This window comes from Somniosus microcephalus, chromosome 32 (assembly GCF_052327205.1).
Source record: "Somniosus microcephalus isolate GS21.2 chromosome 32, FLI_Smic_1.0, whole genome shotgun sequence".
Taxonomy (NCBI): domain Eukaryota; kingdom Metazoa; phylum Chordata; class Chondrichthyes; order Squaliformes; family Somniosidae; genus Somniosus; species Somniosus microcephalus.
In genome coordinates, this window is record NC_141018.1 from 34301854 (window position 1) to 34322459 (window position 20606).

At 51.7% G+C, this 20606-nt stretch overlaps 1 protein-coding gene across 2 annotated transcripts in view; it reads right to left on the reverse strand.

The window, feature by feature from the left end:
- igf1ra (insulin-like growth factor 1a receptor) overlaps positions 1 to 20606 on the reverse strand; it is a 305819-nt gene that overhangs the window by 152669 nt on the left and 132544 nt on the right. The window lies entirely within an intron of this gene.

The window sequence follows — 20606 nt, forward strand, 5'->3', positions numbered from 1 at the left end:
TAAGCTCTGGAATTCCCTCCCGAAACCTCTCCGCTTCTCTCTCCTCCTTTAAGACGTTCATTAAAACCAAGCTTTTGATCACCTGCCCTAATTTTTCCTTTGGTGGCTCGGTGTCAAATTGTGTCTGATTTACGCTCCTGTGAAGCTCCTTGTGACGGTTTACTACTTTAAAGGCACTGTATAAATGCAAGTTGTTGTTGTTGTTAAAAGGAAGCTGTTACATACACATCCATGGAATGGAATGGATTCCATATACATCAGGCATTTCAAGTTCGATTTTCTTGTATATGTGTGTGAGAGAGACAGAGCGAGAGAGACAGAGCGAGAGAGACAGAGCGAGAGAGACAGAGCGAGAGAAAAAGGGAGGGAGAGAGACAGGGAGAGAGAGAGACAGACAGAGAAGGATGTGTGTTGGATGTTTCTGGAGACAGCAGGTGTTAAAACTCTTATGAAAAGCAGAAGACCCTCAGCAACTTAAAATACCGGCTCCTGACAAAAGATGAGGCCGTACGGCGTGTAAACATGTTCTGTTATTTATCGTTGCTTTGAACCCTTTCACACGACTGGCTGGTATCGAGGTCAGCGCCCGCCAGGATTAGACTCCAAAGCAACACTTGCGGTCTGTGCTGACACACTCCTGTTCGAAGCTGTTTTGCTGCGGTGCCTCTCAGCGTTCCCGTTACGCTACGCGGCCGCGCAGTGCTCGCGAGGTTCCGCGCAGCCAGACTTTAAAAATGCAAAGACCGTGCTTGCGCTGACTTTTTGAATGGGCCGCGCAGCCCCTTAAAGGGTCCTCCCCGTGGCCTTAACTAGTTTAACTTTGTGTCGGAGGGGGCCAACGCCCTCGCACAGCGAGGCTCGAGAATACTGTTAATTATTTACAACCATAGTAAATTGTTAATTTTCTATTTGTTTAAAAATTGGACTGTGGAGTCCCCACTCAGGTTGCAGACAGAACCAGTGTTTATAACAGGGGTCCGCTTCCCAAAGGTGTGATGTTTTATAAGCACGCTCCCACAACTGTATTGGCCAAGGGCCTTTTCTTTAATTCATTCACGTGATGTGGGCGTCGCTGGCAAGGTAGGCATTTATTGCCCGTCCCCAATTGCCCCCTTGAGAAGGTAGTGGTGAGCCGCCATTTCGGAGGGCAGTTAAGAGTCAACCACATTGCTGCGGGTTTGGAGTCACATATCGGCCAGACCGGGTAAGGACGGCAGATTTCCTTCCCTAAAGGACATTAGTGAACCAGACGGGTTTTTACAACAATCCAGTACATAGAAACATAGAAGATAGGAGCAGGAGTAGGCCATTCGGCCCCTCGAGCCTGCTCCGCCATTCAACGAGATCATGGCTGATCATCCAAATTCAGTACCCTGTCCCTGCCTTCTCCCCATACCCCTTGATCCCTTTAGCCTTAAGAAATATATCCAACTCCTTCTTGAATATATTTAATGAATTGGCCTCCACTGCCTTCTGTGGTAGAGAATTCCACAGGTTCACCACTCTCTGGGTGAAGAAATTCCTCCTCATCTCAGTCCTAAATGGCTTACCCCTTATCCTTAGACTGTGACCCCTGGTTCTGGACTCCCCGGCCATCGGGAACATCCTTCCTGCATCTAGTCTGTCTAGTCCTGTTAGAATGTTATAAGTTTCAATGAGATCCCCTCTCATTTTTCTAAACTCCAGCGAGTATAAGCTCAATCGACCCAATTTTTCCTCATACGTCATTCCTGCCATCCCAGGTATCAGCCTGGTGAATCTTTGCTGCACTCCCTCCATGGCAAGAACATCCTTCTATGTTTCTATGGCAAGAACAGTAGTTTCATGGTCACCATTACTGATGCTAGCTTTTTAATTCCAGATTTATTTAACTGAATATAAATTCCCCAGCTGCTGTGGTGGGATTTGAACTTGTGTCTCTGGATCATCAGTCCAGGCCTCTGGGTTACTAGTCCAGTAATATTACCACTATGCTACCGTGCCCCTGGCCCAGCGTAAGCGAGCAGGATTGGCTGGGAACTCGGTCCGACCCTGGGCAGGATCGAGGTGCCCGTTGTTCCCCCCCACCCCGCGGCACTCCGCACAGAGTGAAATGATGGTCCGAGAACAGCATCAGGGGCTCCACTGGCACCGACAGACGCAGCATCACTCACCGCGTCTCCCTCGCGGCACGGTGTGTCCGCTCCCCATCGATGTCGCGGTTACGTCCCAGGCTGCCCGACGCGGCGCTCACCAGCTGCACTGCCGCTACCATCCATCCGAGCCGAGGTCAACCGACCTGACACGGGTCTCTCTGCCACCGGGTTATTCTCCAGATTGGAACAGTGAGTGCTGCTGGCTATTCGACCGTGATTGGCATCGCAGCCAAACCCAATCCTGTCCGCACACGCGTTTGCCTTTTCCAGTAAGGACAGAGGGCCCGGGGTGGGGGCACGCGGGGGGTTAATGGGTGGGGTTGGGATAACAATCCGGCCCATGAAAGAAAAGACAGACTTGTATTTCTACAGCGCTATTCACGACCACCGGACGTCACAAAGCACTTTACAGCCAATGAAGTACTTTTTGAAGTGTAGTCACTGCTGTAATGTAGGAAATGCGGCAGCCAATTTGCGCACAGTAAGCTCCCACAAACAGCAATGTGATAATGACCAGATCATCTGTTTTTTAGTGATGTTGGTCGAGGGATAAATATTGGCCAGGACACCGGGGAGAACTCCAGTGCTCTTCTTCGAAATAGCGCCACGGGATCTTTTACATCCACCTGAGAGGGCAGACGGGGCCTCGGTTTAACATCTCATCAGAAAGACGGCACCTACGACATTGCGGTGCTCCCTCAGTACTGCCCCTCCGACAGTGCGGAGCTCCCTCAGCACTGCCCCTCCGACAGTGCGGCGCTCCCTCAGCACGGCCCCTCCGACAGTGCGGAGCTCCCTCAGCACGGCCCCTCCGACAGTGCGGCGCTCCCTCAGCACGGCCCCTCCGACAGTGCGGCGCTCCCTCAGCACGGCCCCTCCGACAGTGCGGCGCTCCCTCAGCACGGCCCCTCCGACAGTGCCGCGCTCCCTCCGCACGGCCCCTCCGACAGTGCCGCGCTCCCTCAGTACTGCACTGGGAGCGTCGGCCTGGATTATGTGCTCAAGTCTCTGGAGTGGGACTCGAACCCACAACCGTCTGACTCACAGGCCAGAGTGCTACCCACTGAGCCACAGCTGACACACGAACGCTTAACAATTCTGTCCCTCCCCAAAGCTAGGGCAGAGAGGGAAACTGCGACAGCCCTACTGCAATCCCGGCCAGGCTCAGGAGGCACCAGAGATCAAACCAGGGAGCGTCCGGTCGACAGGGCTCAGCTACAGGCTGCCTGTTACAACTGAAAGCAGCCTGTAGCCATGGGGGAAAAACTCCCTGCACGATGGAATGAGAAGCACCGGCTAACCTTGGCGACACTTCAGAAAGCCCCCAAGTGATGCAGCCTCGCTCCGACTGCGGAGCGCGTAATACCAGCTTGCTGTTAGCTTTCATTAAAAGCTGCATTTTAATCTTAAAAAACATAAAAAGGCTTTGTTTCTTTCATTCCAAGCCTTGGGATCAGACTGGGTAATAGGCACCTAATGAAATGGGTGGCCCAGTAATGGAACCTTGTTGATGTTGGATGGGTTTCAAGGTGCTCGCTGCCTCCTCCCAGGCAGCCTGGAAATGCCATGAAAACCAAGAAACATCTGTTTCACTGTAAACTTCCTCCTGTTTGTTCCAAACAGTCAGCTCCTCCACCTCCAACCATTAATTAGCTTCAGATGAAAAATTCTAATATAAAAGGCAAGCATCCAGGCTCCTCCCCATAATGGCCGCGTTGGTGTATCCCGATTTGGAAGGTCCCGGGTTCGATTGTGGCGCTCCCCCCCTCCACCTGAAGGTGGCCGGGATGGCAGTAGGGCCGTCGCTGGCTTTGGCCCCGGTGTTGCCGGCCTGGTCCGGGTCAGCCGTGGCTCGGTGGGGTGGGCGCCCTGGCCTCTCGAGTCAGAAGGTCGCGGGTTCAAGTCCCACTCCGGAGACTAGAGCACAAAAATCTAGGCCGACACTCCTGCGCCGCACTGTCGGAGGGGCAGTGCTGAGGGAGCGCCGCACTGTCGGAGGGGCAGTGCTGAGGGAGCGCCGCACTGTCGGAGGGGCAGTGCTGAGGGAGCGCCGCACTGTCGGAGGGGCAGTACTGAGGGAGCGCCGCACTGTCGGAGGGTCAGTACTGAGGGAGCGCCGCACTGTCGGAGGGGCAGTGCTGAGGGAGCACCGCACTGTCGGAGGCACTGTCTTTCGGATGAGATGTTAAACCGAGGCTCCGTCTGCTCTCTCAGGTGGATGTAAAAGATCCCGTGGCCCTATTTCGAAGAAGAGCAGGGGAGCTCTCCCCGGTGTCCTGGGGCCAATATTTACCCCTCAACCAACGCCATTAACGATCTGGTCATTATCACATAGCTGTTTGTGGGAGCTTGCTGTGCGCAAATTGGCTGCCGCGTTTCCCACATTACAACAGTGACTACACTTGAAAAAGTACTTCATTGGCTGTGAAGCGCTTTGGGACGTCCGGTGGTCGTGAAAGGCGCTATAGAAATGCAAGTCTCATCATCTTGTTTCTTTCTTTACTTGCTATCCACTGACCCCTGTTGGGAGAGAGAATGTGAGGGAGATGGTCAGCTGAAATGGTCCCCCCAACCAAGCTCAGGGGCCCTGGGCTCACTCCTACCCTGCTCGAGATTAGCGAGCCCGGCACCTACCCACTTTGCACAGCTCCGATGGGCGGGTCACATCGCCCTCATGCCCGATACGAGACTCCCAAAGCAAGCGCTCTACTCGGAGCTCCGACACGGCAAGAGAGCCCCAGGTGGGCAGAGGAAACGCTTCAAGGACACCCTCAAAGCCTCCTTGAAAAAGTGTAACATCCCCACCGACACCTGGGAATCCCTGGCCCAAGACCGCACAAAGTGGAGGAGAAGCATCCGGGAAGGCGCCGAACACCTCGAGTCTCTTCGCCGGGAGCAAGCGGAAGCCAAGCACAGGCACCCCACCCGCCCCTTCAACCACCGTCTGCCCCACCTGTGACAGAGACTGCAGGTCCCGCATTGGACTCATCAGTCACCCGAGAACTCATTTTTAGTGTGGAAGCAAGTCATCCTCGGTTCCGAGGGACTGCCTAAGAAGGAGGATTGCAGTGGGGAGGGGGGTCGTTGTCCCAAAGCCACTGGGGAACTGGTGAAGTGAAGTTAATCACCCTTCATTACGCAGAGCGAGTGTGTAACACAGTGTGTACAGTTCGATCCTTAAAGTACTTTTGCACAGTGGCTGCTGAAGCAGCCGCTCTCTGAAAACAGACACTCGATGAAGCCATTTTCACACTTGGATCAAATGCTCTCAATAAACAGCAAATTTAAATCGACCAGTGCTATCATCACACTTCCCCTTCCCAGCACCAACAGCAGCTCGATGTTTCTCTCTATCCACCTTGCGCACACATCCCTTTCCCTCCTTGTTGGGGCACGGTTCGGACCACCCTCTCCAGCTGGCATTAGCCAGGGTTTAGACGGGTTGCCAGTCACCGCGCGCACGTCTGAACCAATCGAGACCCGATATAAATATAGAAAGGATGAACAGGCTGGGTCTCTCTGCTCTTGAAAAGATAAGGGTGACCTAATAGACATCTTTAAAATGGTGGAAAGGTTTTGATAGAGTGGATAGAGAGAGAGTGTTTCCACTTGTGGGGAAGAGCATAACTGGAGGCCATCAATATAAGATAGTCACTAATAAATCCAATGGGGAATTCAGGAGAAACCTTGTTATCCAGAGAGTGGTGAGAATGTGGAACTCGCTACCACAGGGAGTGGTTGAGGTAAATAGTATAAATGCATTTAAGGGGAGGCTGGACAAGCATCTGAGGGAGAAGGGAATAGAGGGTTACGCTGATAGAGTTGACGGGAGGAGGCTCGAGTGGAGAATAAACACCGGCATGGACTGGTTGGGCCGAATGGCCCGTTTCTGTGCCGTATATCCTAGGTAAAAATTCTATAAATGGCTCCACACAGCCTCCAGTCTGAGCAATGTATGTGGCGGGTTTGGCCGCTGGTTGCCTCACCCCCCCACGTGTTGGGGTGGCAGTGGACCGATCATCCCGCTAGCCTCAACATAACCCACTCAGCCCGCAGCAGAGGAGCTGCTGCAGTGAAAGGTTTCGCTTGGGACACCTGAACCATGTCGAGCAAAACTTCCACCCCCTGTTCGGATTTCAAAGTGCCTTTCCCCGATTGTGAAATCCGCGATATAGTCAGTCCGGATATTTAGCCCACAGCCGGCCTGGGTCAACAGACCTCATGTGGGTCAAGCTGGCAAGAGTGGATGGAAATGGCACTTACTAGAAGTTGTGCGTCTGTCCCCCCTCTCCCTCTGCTCCCGAAACCGCCCACTCCCTCGGGTGCACAGCACCTGCCCTGCCGCACCTTGCCAAGCGGCTACTCTGCCGGGAGAGCCCAGACGGAAAGGGGTGACGGGGCAGGTCCACTAAAGGAGCAGAGCGGCCCTGGAATCGAGGTTCACTGCTCCAGCTGGCGAGGTGGGTGCTGACCAGCGCTCCCGCTCGGCCACGCAGCGGCCTGGAGGGCCCGCCCACACGCGACGATTTGAACGGACAGTGAATGAACTGCATTGGAGGCAGTTCAGAGATGATTCACTCGGTTGATTCCTGGGATGAGGGGGTTGACTTATGAAGAAAGGTTGAGCAGGTTGGGCCTATACTCATTGGAGTTTAGAAGAATGAGAGGTGCTCTTATTGAAACATATAAGATACTGAGGGGGCTCGACAAGGTAGATGCAGAGAGGATGTTTCCCCTCGCGGGGAAATCTAGAACTCAGGGGGAACAGTCTCAGAATAAAGGGTCGCCCTTTTAGAACTGAGAGGAGGAGGAATTTCTTCTCTCAGAGGGTCGTAAATCTGTAGAATTCTCTGCCCCAGAGAGCCGTGGAGGCTGGGTCATTAAATACATTTAAGGTGGAGATAGACAGATTCTTGCAAGATAAGGGAGTGAAGGGTTATGGGCAGTGGGCAGGGAAGTGGCTTTGAGCCCAAGATCAGCCATGGTCTTATTGAATGGCAGAGCAGGCTCGAGGGGCCAAGTAGCCTATTCCTGCTATTTCTTATGTATGTTCTGGATTGCGCAGTCAGTTAAAGGGACCACACACAATAAAAAAAAGGTTACAGGGAACATTGGCGCTGACTCTCTGAACTGCCTTCGAGGGGGAGCCAGACCGGTTCCTGACTGGGGCCGAGATAGCATCACATAGAAGGAAAGTGTCTTTTCGGTAACACGTGGGCCGCGCGAGCGCCTGGACTGGTTTCCATTGAACTGAGTGGGTCGGCGAGGGAATTTGCAGAATACTTTCTCCTTTATTGGCCCTGGGATTTTTTTTTGGCCTCTCCCAGGAGATGACATGACTGCGGAGACGGGTAGGAAGTCTGCAGCCACCCCACCATGGTGTGGGACAGGCTTGATGGACCAGCCGGCCTTTTCCTGCCCGGCATTTTTGCACGTAGGAGCGGGGAGCCACAGCTCACAGTCCAATTCTGTCCTCAACTGACACCCAACTCCAGCAAGGTGCCTCTGGCGAGCCATCAGGAGCTGTAAAGCTGGCCGGTTTGGTCGTCCGTAATGAGGGAGACTGAACATTTGCGCATAATCGCACTCCCCTTCTTTGTTGGAACTTGATCCTGGAGCAGCTGTTCATACAAAGACCCGCCCTGCAAACAACATCAGATCAGCCGCTGCCCTTCCTGGATGTCCCAAACCGGGCAGGGCTGGTGACTCGCGCAGGTCCAAGGTGACTTGACGGCAACATCTCCCAGAGAGGAAACCAGCAGCAATCTCGGCAAGATACAAACGGGGATTGATACAACCTGCTCAAGAGTAGCGAGTGGCTGAGCCTTGAACAGCGGCTTCCCCCCCTCCCAGAGCGCGGCCAATCCCAACACAGTGAAACCTCCGACCCCGCCCTCGTCTCTCAGCCACGCAATGAACAAGAGGCAGCCTCCTGCCATTGCTCAATTGGAAAGACTTACAGCATCTCTACAGCGCCTTTCATGACCTCAGGACGTCTCAACTCGCTTCACAGCCAATGAAACACTTTTTGAAGTGTAGTCACTGTTGTAATGTGGGAAACGCGGCAGACAATTTGCGCACAGCAAGCTCCCACAAACAGCAATGTGATAATGACCAGATAATCTTTTTTAGTGAGGCTGATTGAGGGATAAATATTGGCCCCAGGACACCGGGGAGAACGCCCCTTTTCTTCTTCCAATAGTGCCATGGGATCTTTTACGTCCACCTGAGAGAGCAGACGGGGTCTCGGTTTAATGTCTCATCTGAAAGTCGGCACCTCCAACAGTGCAGCACTCCCTCAGCAGCGTCAGCCTAGCTTTATGTGCTCAAGTCTCTGGCGTGGGACTTGAACCCACAACTTTCTGACTCACTAAAACCAAGAGTGCCACCCACAGCGCCATGGCCAACACCTTTGTTCAGATGGAGATGCAATTACACAGAGTGCTGAGCAATCGGTGGTGGGGGGGCAGAAAGAGTCAGTGATGGGCCCCTCTGTGCACAAGGAGAGTAACTCTTCTTTAAATAAAAAGAGTCAGATTTGAGAATAGAAGCTTTTCCTGCCCGATCATCAATGGAGAACGTCGCTGTCCCATTCAAAACCCAGTGCCAGGGGCCACCCAGTACACTGACCAGCTGCACAATATGCAACTGCCCAGGAGTACTGCAGGAGCTGGTGAGGGTGGGGTGTACACAGACGGAAATCGGTTTACACCGCGCACACGGGCCGTCGCAACATTGGTGTCTCTCTCTCTCTCCCCACAAGATGCTGCTGGAATTATTTAAGGAGGCCACTAAAATACGTGAACATAACGACTGGTGAGCAGTGGTGCGTCACCAAGACCTCACGACACACCGGGGCTCTGGGTGCACAGGCCAGCGGCCACAGTCCAACATCGTTCCGTGGTTTCACTTCGTCTATAAACCATCCCTCCCTGCACATCCTTTATCCGGGCAGGGCTGGTGACTCGCGCAGGTCCAAGGTGATTGACGGCAACATCTCCCAGAGAGGAAACTAGCAGAAACTAGTCCAGGAAGGATGTTCCCGATGGCGGGGGAGTCTAGAACCAGCGGTCACAGTCTAAGGATAAGGGGGTAAGTAATTTAGGACAGAGATGAGGAGGAATTTCTTCACCCAGAGAGTGGTGAACCTGTGGAATTCTCTACCACAGAAGGCAGTAGAGGCCAATTCATTAAATATATTCAAGAAGGAGTTGGATATATTTCTTAAGGCTAAAGGGATCAAGGGATATGGGGAGAAGGCAGGGACAGGGTACTGAATTTGGATGATCAGCCATGATCTCATTAAATGGTGGAGCAGGCTCGAGGGGCCGAATGGCCTACCCCTGCTCCTACCTTCTATGTTTCTGTTTCTGGGGTTCTGTGTTTCTGTGTGTTTGCGCGGGTGCGCGCGTGCGTGTGTACGCAGCACAAGGGTTGGCATTGCATTGCCTGCATCACCACAGTCCCTGCACGCCGACGGTAACCCAACTGTGTGGGAAGAGACACGAGGCTGGCAAAGGATGGTCTGATGAGACGTACATGGTGGTTATGAGCATTGGTTAAGGTAAATCAGGAATATTACTTTAAATTGGGAGAGCAGGACAAGGGAGACGGGTTCGAGCTGATAGAGTGGCATCAGGAAGTTCTTCAAACTAAATGGCGAGGAGATGAGCAGTTCTGGGCACCACACCTTAGGAAGGATATATTGGCCTTGGAGGGAGTGCAGCGTAGGTTTACCAGAATGATACCCGGACTTCAAGGGTTAAGTTACGAGATTACATAAACTAGGGTTGTATTCCCTGGAATTTAGAAAGTTAAGGGGTGATTTGATCGAAGTTTTCAAGATATTAAAGGGGAACAGATAGGGTAGATAGAGAGAAACTATTTCCGCTGGTTGGAGAGTCTAGGGCTAGGGGGCAGAGTCTTAAAATTAGAGCCAGACTTTTCAGGAGTGAAATTAGGAAACACTTGGAACTCTCTTCCGCAAACGGCAATTGAAGCTAGATCAACTGTTAATTTTGAATCAGAGACTGTTTTGTGGGGCAAAGGCGGGTAGATCGAGTTAGGTCGCAGATCAGCCGTGATCTCACTGAATGGCAGAACAGGCTCGAGGGGCTGAATGGCCTCCTCCTGTACCTATGTGGGGTGATGGGAGCCAAAAACCCTGCAATCTCTTAAATAACTGAGAAGGGAGGACCCCCAAGATGTTTCTGCACCGATGGGAGAGGCCAAGTGGCTTTTCCCTCTCTGTAATTATCCTGTGATTTTGAGACATCCGAACAGGAACGGTCAATGAAAAACAAAGGCCCCCTTGCAGAGCTCGGACAACAGGAGATGGTGCGACACTGCATTACACCACACAGACCCGTAACGCACTCTGATCTACATCGGTTGAGAACACTGCGTACACACACACACACACACACACACACGACAAACCCCCGTGAGCTTTCAAACAGGAAATTATTATGCAAGTTACGAAGGGAAATCGGCTGTGGCACCATCACTGGGGCGCAGAAAGTTTAATAAAGCCAGGGAGATAACATCGGAACCCCCCTTGTGTTACAACCACGTAGCTCTCTCTCTCTCGCACCATGCTTATGTCCAATTAATGGGCACCGCTGTTTTCTAATCCAGTTCGGCTGTATCCCCTGTGTTAACAGGCTCGGATCACAAGGGGTGCCCGTTAATGGTTAACTGTATGATTCCCTCCCTCACAAGACATGAGGTGACCCACGGGAAGGGATTAATGAGCTAAAACTCTGCAACCAGAGAGAATGTGCGTGGGAATGAAGAGGAGGGAGAAATGGCTGTGAAATATTAAAGGGTAGCCGGATGAGGTGAACCCCAAAATATTATTTCAAAATAAAATCAGGACCATGGAGCACGATACTCTCTAGAGTTTAGAAGAATGAGAGGTGATCTCATTGAAACATACAAGATTCTGAGGGGGATTGACAGGGTCGATGCTGAGAGGTTGTTTCCCCCCTGGCTGGAGAGTCTAGAACCAGGGGTCACAGTCTCAGGATAAGGGGTCGGCTATTTAGGACTGAGATGAGGAGGAATTTCTTCACTCAGAGGGTTGTGAATCTTTGGAATCCTCTACCCCAGAGGGCTGTGAATGCTGAATCGTTGAGTATATTCCAGGCTGAGATCGATAGACTTTTGGACTCTAGGGGAATCAAGGGATATGGGGATCGGGCGGGAAAGTGGAGTTGAGGTCAAAGATCAGACATGATCTTATTGAATGGCGGAGCAGGCTCGAGGGGCCAAATCCTGCTCCCAATTCTTATGTCCAGAGACATCAACTTAAATGTGTGAAAAGCAAATTTAGGAGGTTCGGAGGAGGATTTTGTTCTGGGGGTTGTTCAAACGTCGATGATGATGGCCTGCCGCAGATCCCTGCAGGCGAACTGCGTGAAGCTGGCCACGGTGGGAATGGAGTGCTCAGCTTACACCACGGGAAGGAACACAGGAACAGGAGAAGGCCATTCAGCCCTTTCAAGCCTACTCAAGTAGATCATGGCTGATCTGTATCTTAACCATCGACCTGCCTTGGTTCCGGAACCCTTACCTAACAAAAATCTAATCAATCTCAATTTTGGAATTTTCAGTTGACCCCCAGCCTCAACAGTTACTTTGGGGGAGAGAGTGTTCCAGATTTCCACCACCATTTGTGCGAAGAAGTGCTTCCTGACATCACCCCTGAACGGCCTGGCTCTAAATTTAAGGTTCTGCCCCCTTGTTCTGGACTCCCCTACCAGAGGAAATAGGTTCTCTCTGTCTACCCTATCAGGTCCTTTAATCGTCTTATTCACTTCATTTAGCTCACCTCTTAATCTTCTAAACTCGAAGGATATTGCCCAGGATACTGGGGAAAACGCCCCTGCTCTTCTTCGAAATAGTGGCCTTGGGATCTTTTACGTCCACCTGAGAGGGCAGACGGGGCCTCGGTTTAACGTCTCATCCGAAAGATGGCACCTCCGACAGTGCGGCGCTCCCTCAGTCCTGCCCCTCCGACAGTGTGGCGCTCCCTCAGTCCTGCCCCTCCGACAGTGCGGCGCTCCCTCAGTACTGCCCCTCCGACAGTGCGGCGCTCCCTCAGTACTGCCCCTCCGACAGTGCAGCACTCGCTCAGTACCGCCCCTCCGACAGTGCAGCACTCGCTCAGTACTGCCCTGGGAGTGTCAGCCTAGATTTTTGTGCTCAAGTCTCGGGAGTGGGACTTGAACCCACGACCTTCTGACTCAGAGGTGAGAGTGCTGCCCACTGAGCCACGGCCAACACAGCGGATTTAAAAAAACAACGGTGAAACGCGAAGTCAAGATATTTGCACCTGTGGTTTTGCGCATATGTGCCTTGCACAACTGGACTTTTTTTTTTTTTATTCGTTCCTGGGATCTGAGCGTCGCTGACAAGGCCCAGCATTTATTGCCCATCCCTAGTTGCCCCTTGAGAAGGTGGTAGTGAGCCACCTTCTTGAACCGCTGCAGTCCGTGTGGTGAAGGTGCTCCCACAGTGCTGTTAGGGAGGGAGTTCCAGGATTTTGACCCAGCGACGCTGTGGGAAGGGAGGGGAAACGGTAGGGGGTGGGTGGGAGGAAGGAGTCGGAGGAGCTGAGGGGGTTGGCATCCTAGGCCAGAGTTACTGCTCGATTGGGGGTTCTCTCAGCCAGAGGTGGAGGTCTGCTGAGGGATCTGAGAGCACGCGGGAGAGAGAGAGATAAAGAGACGGAGAAAGAGATAGTGTTAGAGAGATAGATAGACACATCCTCTAACTTTTAGGTGTCTTTCCAGAGATATCCAAACGGGTTTCTGCTGTTTTATCTCTTTACAATTGCTGTTGTTTGTCCATGTGACAGAGCAATTTTGGAGGGAGGGAGGAGAGAGAGGGGGGAGCAAGGGAAGGAGTCCCCGCTCCCCCACCTCCCGATGGTACAGTGGGTAAATGCACCGCTCAATGAGGTACCGAGACACATTCAGGCCGGGCAGTTTTACAGGTTCAGTTGACACTGCGGCAAAACTCTCGGTCGAGGGCGCAATGATCGATTCCTGGCTGAGACAGGGAGGGTTGGCAGAGTGAAAGAGTCTGCTGGGGGTGCGATTCCTGCTAACCTTCCAGTGAAGACAGCTGGGAAGTGCATGTCTGCGAACAGGATCAGGATCCGTCTACGATGCCCCCGACGTTCAAGCGGCCCGTGCGACCATCGCACGAAAGACGGCCAACTTGGGAAGGGCACGGTGCCCACTGAACCACGCCCCGGCAAGACTCAGCACCTTCAGGAGAGAGGCGGGGGTTGTGCCTCGGCACTAAAGAAAGAGAAAGACCAATTTTCTTTGAACAAATCGATTTTAGTAGTTGCGGGGAGGGGGGTGCGTGACTGAACCCCACTTGTGCCCCCTCCTTGGAACCTGGCAGAACCTTCAACTATTCAGGCCAGCTTTCAGAGAGAGGCAAAGAACTAAAGTCCACTAGCCAAGCTTTCTTTCTTTCTCGCTCGATGGAGTCATGTGGGTACTATTCCTGGCAGCCTCTTGAGAAAGAATCTTCAGAAGCACCTTGCTAAAAATAGCGCTCTCATATATAAATTGTACAGAGAAGAGGAAAAGGAAGGAGCGAAAGGCAGCGCAGAATGTAAACAGCTCGCCTCATAGCATCTGTGGGGAGAATGGAATTTGTATCTTGTGTTGTCTCTAAATTTTCCTCCTTCGCTCCAGAAATCTCCCGCCCCCTCGCTGGGGGCACAGGTCTGGCCCCCCTCGCTCGCACAAGTCAGGAGTGTGATGGAATACTCTCCACTTGCCTGGATGAGTGCAGCTCCATCAACACTCAAGAAGCTCGACACCATCCAGAACAAAGCAGCCCGCTTGATTGGCACCCCATCCACCACCTTAAAGATTCACTCCTTCCACCACCGGCGCACCGTGGCTGCAGTGTGTACCATCTACAAGATGCACTGCAGCAACTCGCCAAGGCTTCTTCGGCAGCACCTCCCAAACCCGCGACCTCTTCCAGCTAGAAGGACAAGGGCAGCAGACGCATGGGAACACCACCACCTCCAAAGTTCCCCTTCAAGACACACACCATCCTGACTTGGAAATACATCGGCCGATCCTTCATTGTCGCTGGGTCAAAATCCTGGAACTCCCTCCCTAACAGCACTGTGGGAGCACCTTCACCACACGGACTGCAGCGGTTCAAGAAGGCGGCTCACCACCACCTTCTCAAGGGGCAACTAGGGATGGGCAATAAATGCCGGCCTTGCCAGCAACGCCCACATCCCATGAACGAAAAAGAGAATTCCCCCTTCCCGCCAGCCTCGGGTATCTCACTCAAGTGACACTTCGCCATGTGCGAGCCCAGACTGCCGGTGCCTGCTGGCTGTTTGACCAAGGGGGCGGGGGCTGCAGTTGCCTCCCCTCCCTGGGCTGGGCAGCCCCCCCGAGCCGCTCACTTGAGCAAACTCACAAGTCGCGAGGAACTGCCGGATCAACTCTTTTTGTTGTTGTTTAAAGCTAAAGCTCTCGTTCTGCTCTGGGGTCTGTCAGCAGCATTTTACAGCCATTCCCCGGCGGAGAGAGCAGGCGATGACCCACTCGCAGGCCTCCCTGCAGCTGGCGGAGAGGAAACCAGCCGGACTCATCCTCCAGCGCCCGGCCAATACCGTGTACAAACTGCAAGGGAGAGGCAGCCCGGCCCATTAGCTCAGCATTTCCTTGCAAACATTTGAACGCTGTGTTCACATTCTAAACAATCCAACAATTTCCTGATACAATCTTGGTCAAACATGTAAATGTACACGGCCCGCCTCAAAGCTTGAAAAATCCCTCTCGCTCACACCCCCTCTAACATGTCTGCCCAGTGCTCTAGGAACATGAGGAGGGCCTTCAGCCCCTCGAGCCGATTCAATTAGATCATGGCTGATCTGTACCTTAACTCCTTAAGCTCTGGTTACCCGCACCCAACAAAAATCTTATCCAAAATAACAACAGAAAATGCTGGAAAAACTCAGCAGGCCAGGCAGCATCCGTGGAGAGAGAAACAGAGTTAACGTTTCAGGTCTGTGACCCTTCGTCAGAACTGGAAAAAAGCAGGAAAGGGGACAGATTTAAAAGCAACCTTGAGTATTGTGTGCAGTTTTGGTCGCCTTATCTGAGGAAGGATGTTCTTGCCATGGAGGGAGTGCAGCGAAGATTCACCAGACTGACACCTGGGATGGCAGGAATGACGTATGAGGAGAGATTGGGTCAATTGGGCTTATATTCACTGGAGTTTAGAAGAATGAGAGGGGATCTCATTGAAACTTATAAAATTCTAACAGGACTAGACAGACTAGATGCAGGAAGGCTGTTCCTGATGGTCGGGGAGTCCAGAACCAGGGGTCACAGTCTAAGGATAAGGGGTAAGCCATTTAGGACTGAGATGAGGAGGAATTTCTTCACCCAGAGAGTGGTGAACCTGTGGAATTCTCGACCACAGAAGGCAGTTGAGGCCAACTTATTAAATATATTCAAAAAGGAGTTAGATATATTTCTTAAGGCTAAAGGGATCAAGGGATATGGGGAGAAAGCAGGGACAGGGTACTGAATTTGAATGATCAGCCATGATCTCATTGAATGGCGGAGCAGGCTCGAGGGGCCGAATGGCCTACTCCTGCTCCTATCTTCTATGTTTCTATGTTTCGAGGCTGGGAAATGGGGGAGGGGATGAAAGAACAAATGGGAAGGTCTGTGATAGGATGGAAGGCAGGAGAAGTAAAGAGGCATTCAGAGATATTCAAGGCAAGAGGAGATGGTAATGGGACCGGTTAAGAAACAAAGGATGGCTGTAGATGAAGTGTGAAAATCTTATCCATCTCAGTCTTGAGCGCTCCAACTGACCCCCAGCATCCACAGCCTTTTCGGGGGAGAGAGTTCCAGATTTCCACCAGCCTTTCGGTGAAGAAATGCTCCCTGATTTCCCTCCTGGACGGCCTGGCTCTAATTTTAAGTTTACGTCCCCTTGCTCTGGTCCCCCCCCCACCAGAGGAAATAGTTTCTCCCTATCTACCCTATCGAATCCTTTCAACATTTTAAACATGATACGATCATCCCTCAATCTTCTAAACTCAAGGGAATACAAGCCAAGTTTATGCAGCCTGCCCTCATAATTTAACCCTCTGAGCCCCACTCTCTCCGGCGAACTCCCGTGGGCCGTCTGTTTCATAGATTAATTGCATAAAGTAGTTGAATTTAATCTAGTTATCCTCTTCCGAGCTCCAATCAGTGTCCCCTTGTTGAAGGGAGGGTGGGGAGGGGGTGGATGGGGGGGGGGAAAGCCTTATCAAGATCTCAAACATTTCAAATCACTCTGCGAACAATGGATCATTCTGGAATGCAGTGAGGTCGATGCTGTGTCGCCCCCAGCTCTTGATTAACAAACACCCCATTTTTGACTGCAGATGTATATTGCGGAGCGTACGCTTCATGTCCTCCTCCCCTTTAAAGTCTCAGCGCACTTTACTTCTCGAGTGCCAGCTTGCCTCGGTTAGTAGCATGCTTGTTCGAGTCAGAGGTCATGGGCTCAAGCCCACTTCAGGACCTTTTTTTAAAAAAAAAAATGTATTCGTTCCTGGGATGTGGGCATCGCCGTGAAGGCTGGCATTTATTGCCCATCCCTAGTTGCCCCTTGAGAAGGTGAGTCGCCTTCTTGAACCGCTGCAGTCCGTGTGGTGAAGGTACTCCCACAGACTTTGTCGCAGCGGTTGTGTACAATGGCCTGTGTGGCCATTTCAGAGGGCAGTTAAGAGTCAACCACATTGCTGTGGGTCTGGAGTCACATATCGGCCAGACCGGGTAAAGGCGGCAGATTTCCTTCCCTAAAGGACATTAGGTGAACCAGTTGGGTTTTTCCGACAATCCAGCAGTTTCATGGTCACCATTACTGATACTAGCTTTTTATCCCAGATTTATTTAATTAACTGAATTTAAATTCCCCAGCTGCTGTGGTGGGATTGTGAACTCATGTCTCCGGATCATTAGTCCAGGCCTCTGGATTACTAGTCCAGTGACATAACCACTATGCTACCGTACCCCCTAAAGCACTTGAGCACATAATCTAGGCTGACGCTCCTGGTGCAGTACTGAGGGAGCACCGCACTGTCGGCAGGGGCAGTACTGAGGGAGCGCCGCACTGTCGGAGGGGCGGTACTGAGGGAGCGCCGCACTGTCGGAGGGGCGGTACTGAGGGAGCACCGCACTGTCGGAGGGGCAGTACTGAGGGAGCGCCGCACTGTCAGAGGGGCAGTACTGAGGGAGCGCCACACTGTCGGAGGGTCAGTACTGAGGGAGCGCCGCACTGTCGGAGGGTCAGTACTGAGGGAGTGCCGCACTGTCTGAGGAGCCATCTTTCGGATGCGATGTTAAACCGAGGGCCCGTCTGCTCTCTTGGGTAAAAGATCCCACGGCACTGTTTCGAAGAAGAGCAGGGGAGTTCTCCCCGGTGTCCTGGACCAATGTTTATCCCTCAATCAACATCACTAAAAACAGATTATCTGGTCATTATCACATTGCTGTCTGCGGGAGCTTGTGACTACACTTCAAAAAGTACTTCATTGGCTGTGAAATATCAACAAGGAATGGGCAATAATAGTCAGCCTTGCCAGCGATACCTACATCCCGAGAATTAATTTAAAATACAAGTACTTTGGGACATCCTGAGGTTGTCAAATGTGCTCTATAAATGCAAGCTCCTTCTTAACAATTTGCATTTTTACACCCCCTTATCGCACCTCTCAACTACGGATGAAACATTAAACCAGGCATGTCTGCTCTGGTGATTGAAGTGAGTGGTAGAGGCCCCATGGCATTGCTCAAAGAGCAGTGAGCTTTCAGTATCCAGGCCCTCATTCCTCCCTTAACCAAGACCACTAAAGACGACAGCACCTCCCAAACCCGCGACCTCTTCCACCTAGAAGGACAAGGGCAGCAGGCGCACGGGAACACCACCACCAAGTTCCCCTCCAAGTCACACACCATCCTGGACTTGGAAATATATCGGCTGTTCCTTCATCGTCAAAATCCTGGGGAACTCCCTCCTTAACAGCACTGACATGAATCAGTCATTCATGAAAGAAAGACTTATGAAATAATACTGAGCAGCCTGCGGGTGGCGCTGTCCAGGGAGAGTATAAATACTCGGGCACGGGCCCAGCTTGCGCAGGACATTCTTAACAGGAACTAGTGAAGGACACAACTAGACCTCCATGTTGTAAAACAGTTGATTAAAGCTTTGTTTAACGCTGAGACCAAGTGCCTAGTAGTTTTCTTACATCAAGCACTGTGGGAGAATCTTCACCACATGGACTGCAGCGGTTCAAGGCGGCGGCTCACCACCACCTTCTCAAGGGGGCAATTCGGAATGGGCAATAAATGCTGGGCTTGCTGGGATGCCACATCCCAGGAACGAATAAAAAAAACCACATCAACCAGTCATGCATCTCACAGCCTGCTTGTGGGACCTTGTGCGCAGTGACTCCACAAGGTAATGAATTCTACGGGTAGGGGGGCGCATTTTGGGGGGGGGGGGGGTGGTGGTGTGTGATCAGGCACTTCATGAATGTAAATAGTTGTTGTATAAAGCACAATTTAAGTACTACATTAGGCGGGGGAGTGGATTTAAATCCATTTGGATCAGTAGTAAGGAACATAAAGGAATGCCAACTAACAAACACGTACAGCACCAAAGGTAAAGGTCTTGGCCTTCCGAATATGCTGCCCGAACTCGTCAACGGAGAAAACCTAGATAGCAGAAACTCTTAACACTTTTCTAAAGAAAAAGGTTTTGTTTTCTTTAGATCAGAACTGCTGGAAATCCAGAGGAAATTGTGGGAATTTTATTTCATCCCTGGAATCCTACGGGACAGTCAACGGGTCTTGTTCTGGCACAGTCGGAGCTTGGAAAGTGCGGCAGGTGCTAAATCTGCAGCACTGTGCGAAGTGTTGTATTCAGCTTGCAGTTCACTCACCTCTGACCCACTGAGCTCGCCTCGCTCGGGCTGTTTGGGGGGCTCGATACCTTCACAGCTCTGGTTATATTCCAGACACTCAACTCATTTCAACAATGGTCGGCATGAAAGACTGTCGTATGAGGAGAGATTGGGTCGACTAGGCCTGTATTCACTAGAGTTTAGAAGAATGAGAGGGGATCTCATTGAAATGTATAAAATTCTGACCGGGCTAGATAGGCTGGATGCAGGGAGGATGTTTCCCCTGACTGGGGGCTCTAGAATGAGGGGTCACAGTCTCAGGATACGGGGTAGGACATTTAGGACTGAGATGAGGAGAAATTTCTTCACCCAGAGAGTGGTGAACCTGTGGAATTCTCTACCACAGAAGGCTGTGGAGGCCAAGTCACTGAATATATTTAAGAAGGAGATGGATAGATTTCTAGACACAAAAGGCATCAAGGGTATGGGGAGAGAGCGGGGAATATGGTATTGAGATAAAGGATCAGCCATGATCATATTGAAAGGCTTGAAGGGCCGAATGGCCGACTCCTGCTCCTATTTTTCTATGTTTCTAAGACAGAGAAGCAAGTTCCCACTGCACTCTACGCCTGGAACCTGCACTGGGATTTTCCTTTGGGGGTTTGGGGGGGGGGGGGGGGGGGGAGGCGGAGTCCTTGGGAGCTTATTTTTAAGGACGATAATGGAAGCTTCTCCTACTGTAAACATAGAAACATATTAGATAGGAGCAGGAGTCGGCCATTCGGCCCCTCGAGCCTGCTCCGCTATTCAATGCGATCATGGCTGATCATCCAAATTCAGTACCCTGTCCCTGCTTTCTCCCCATATCCCTTGATCCCTTTAGCCTTAAGAAATATATCTAACTCCTTCTTGAATATATTTAATGAATTGGCCTCCACTGCCTTCTGTGGTAGAGAATTCCACAGGTTCACCACTCTCTGGGTGAAGAAATTCCTCCTCATCTCAGTCCTAAATGGCTTACCCCTTATCCTTAGACTGTGACCCCTGGTTCTGGACTCCCTGACCATCGGGAACATCCTTCCTGCATCTAGTCTGTCCAGTCCTGCCAGGCAAGAGAAGTCTTCGCGGCTGCTTGCTCGGGGGTAAATGAGAACTGTAGGAAGACTAAAAGCCTTTCGTATTGGTGAACGGTTGGAGATCGGGGCTCAAGGGAAGCACAGAGAAAGGCCCATGTTTAGTATCACCAAACTGTGCCCTCGGGACTTAGGAAATATTGGGTCTTGCATGCAGGGTTAGACTATAAGGAGTATAAGGAGTGCCCAGAAGTACCGTCAATGCAAGAGTGCCGATCCTTTGTGCTGGGATCACACCTCCCACCAGACGGTAGAGGAACGAGGTCAAACCGGATTACAGACAAAGGCGAGGTCACATTCTGGCCAAAAGGCAAAAGTTGGGGTGTCCTGCACACTGCGGCACCATAGTTCAGACGATTAATGGTTTTATTT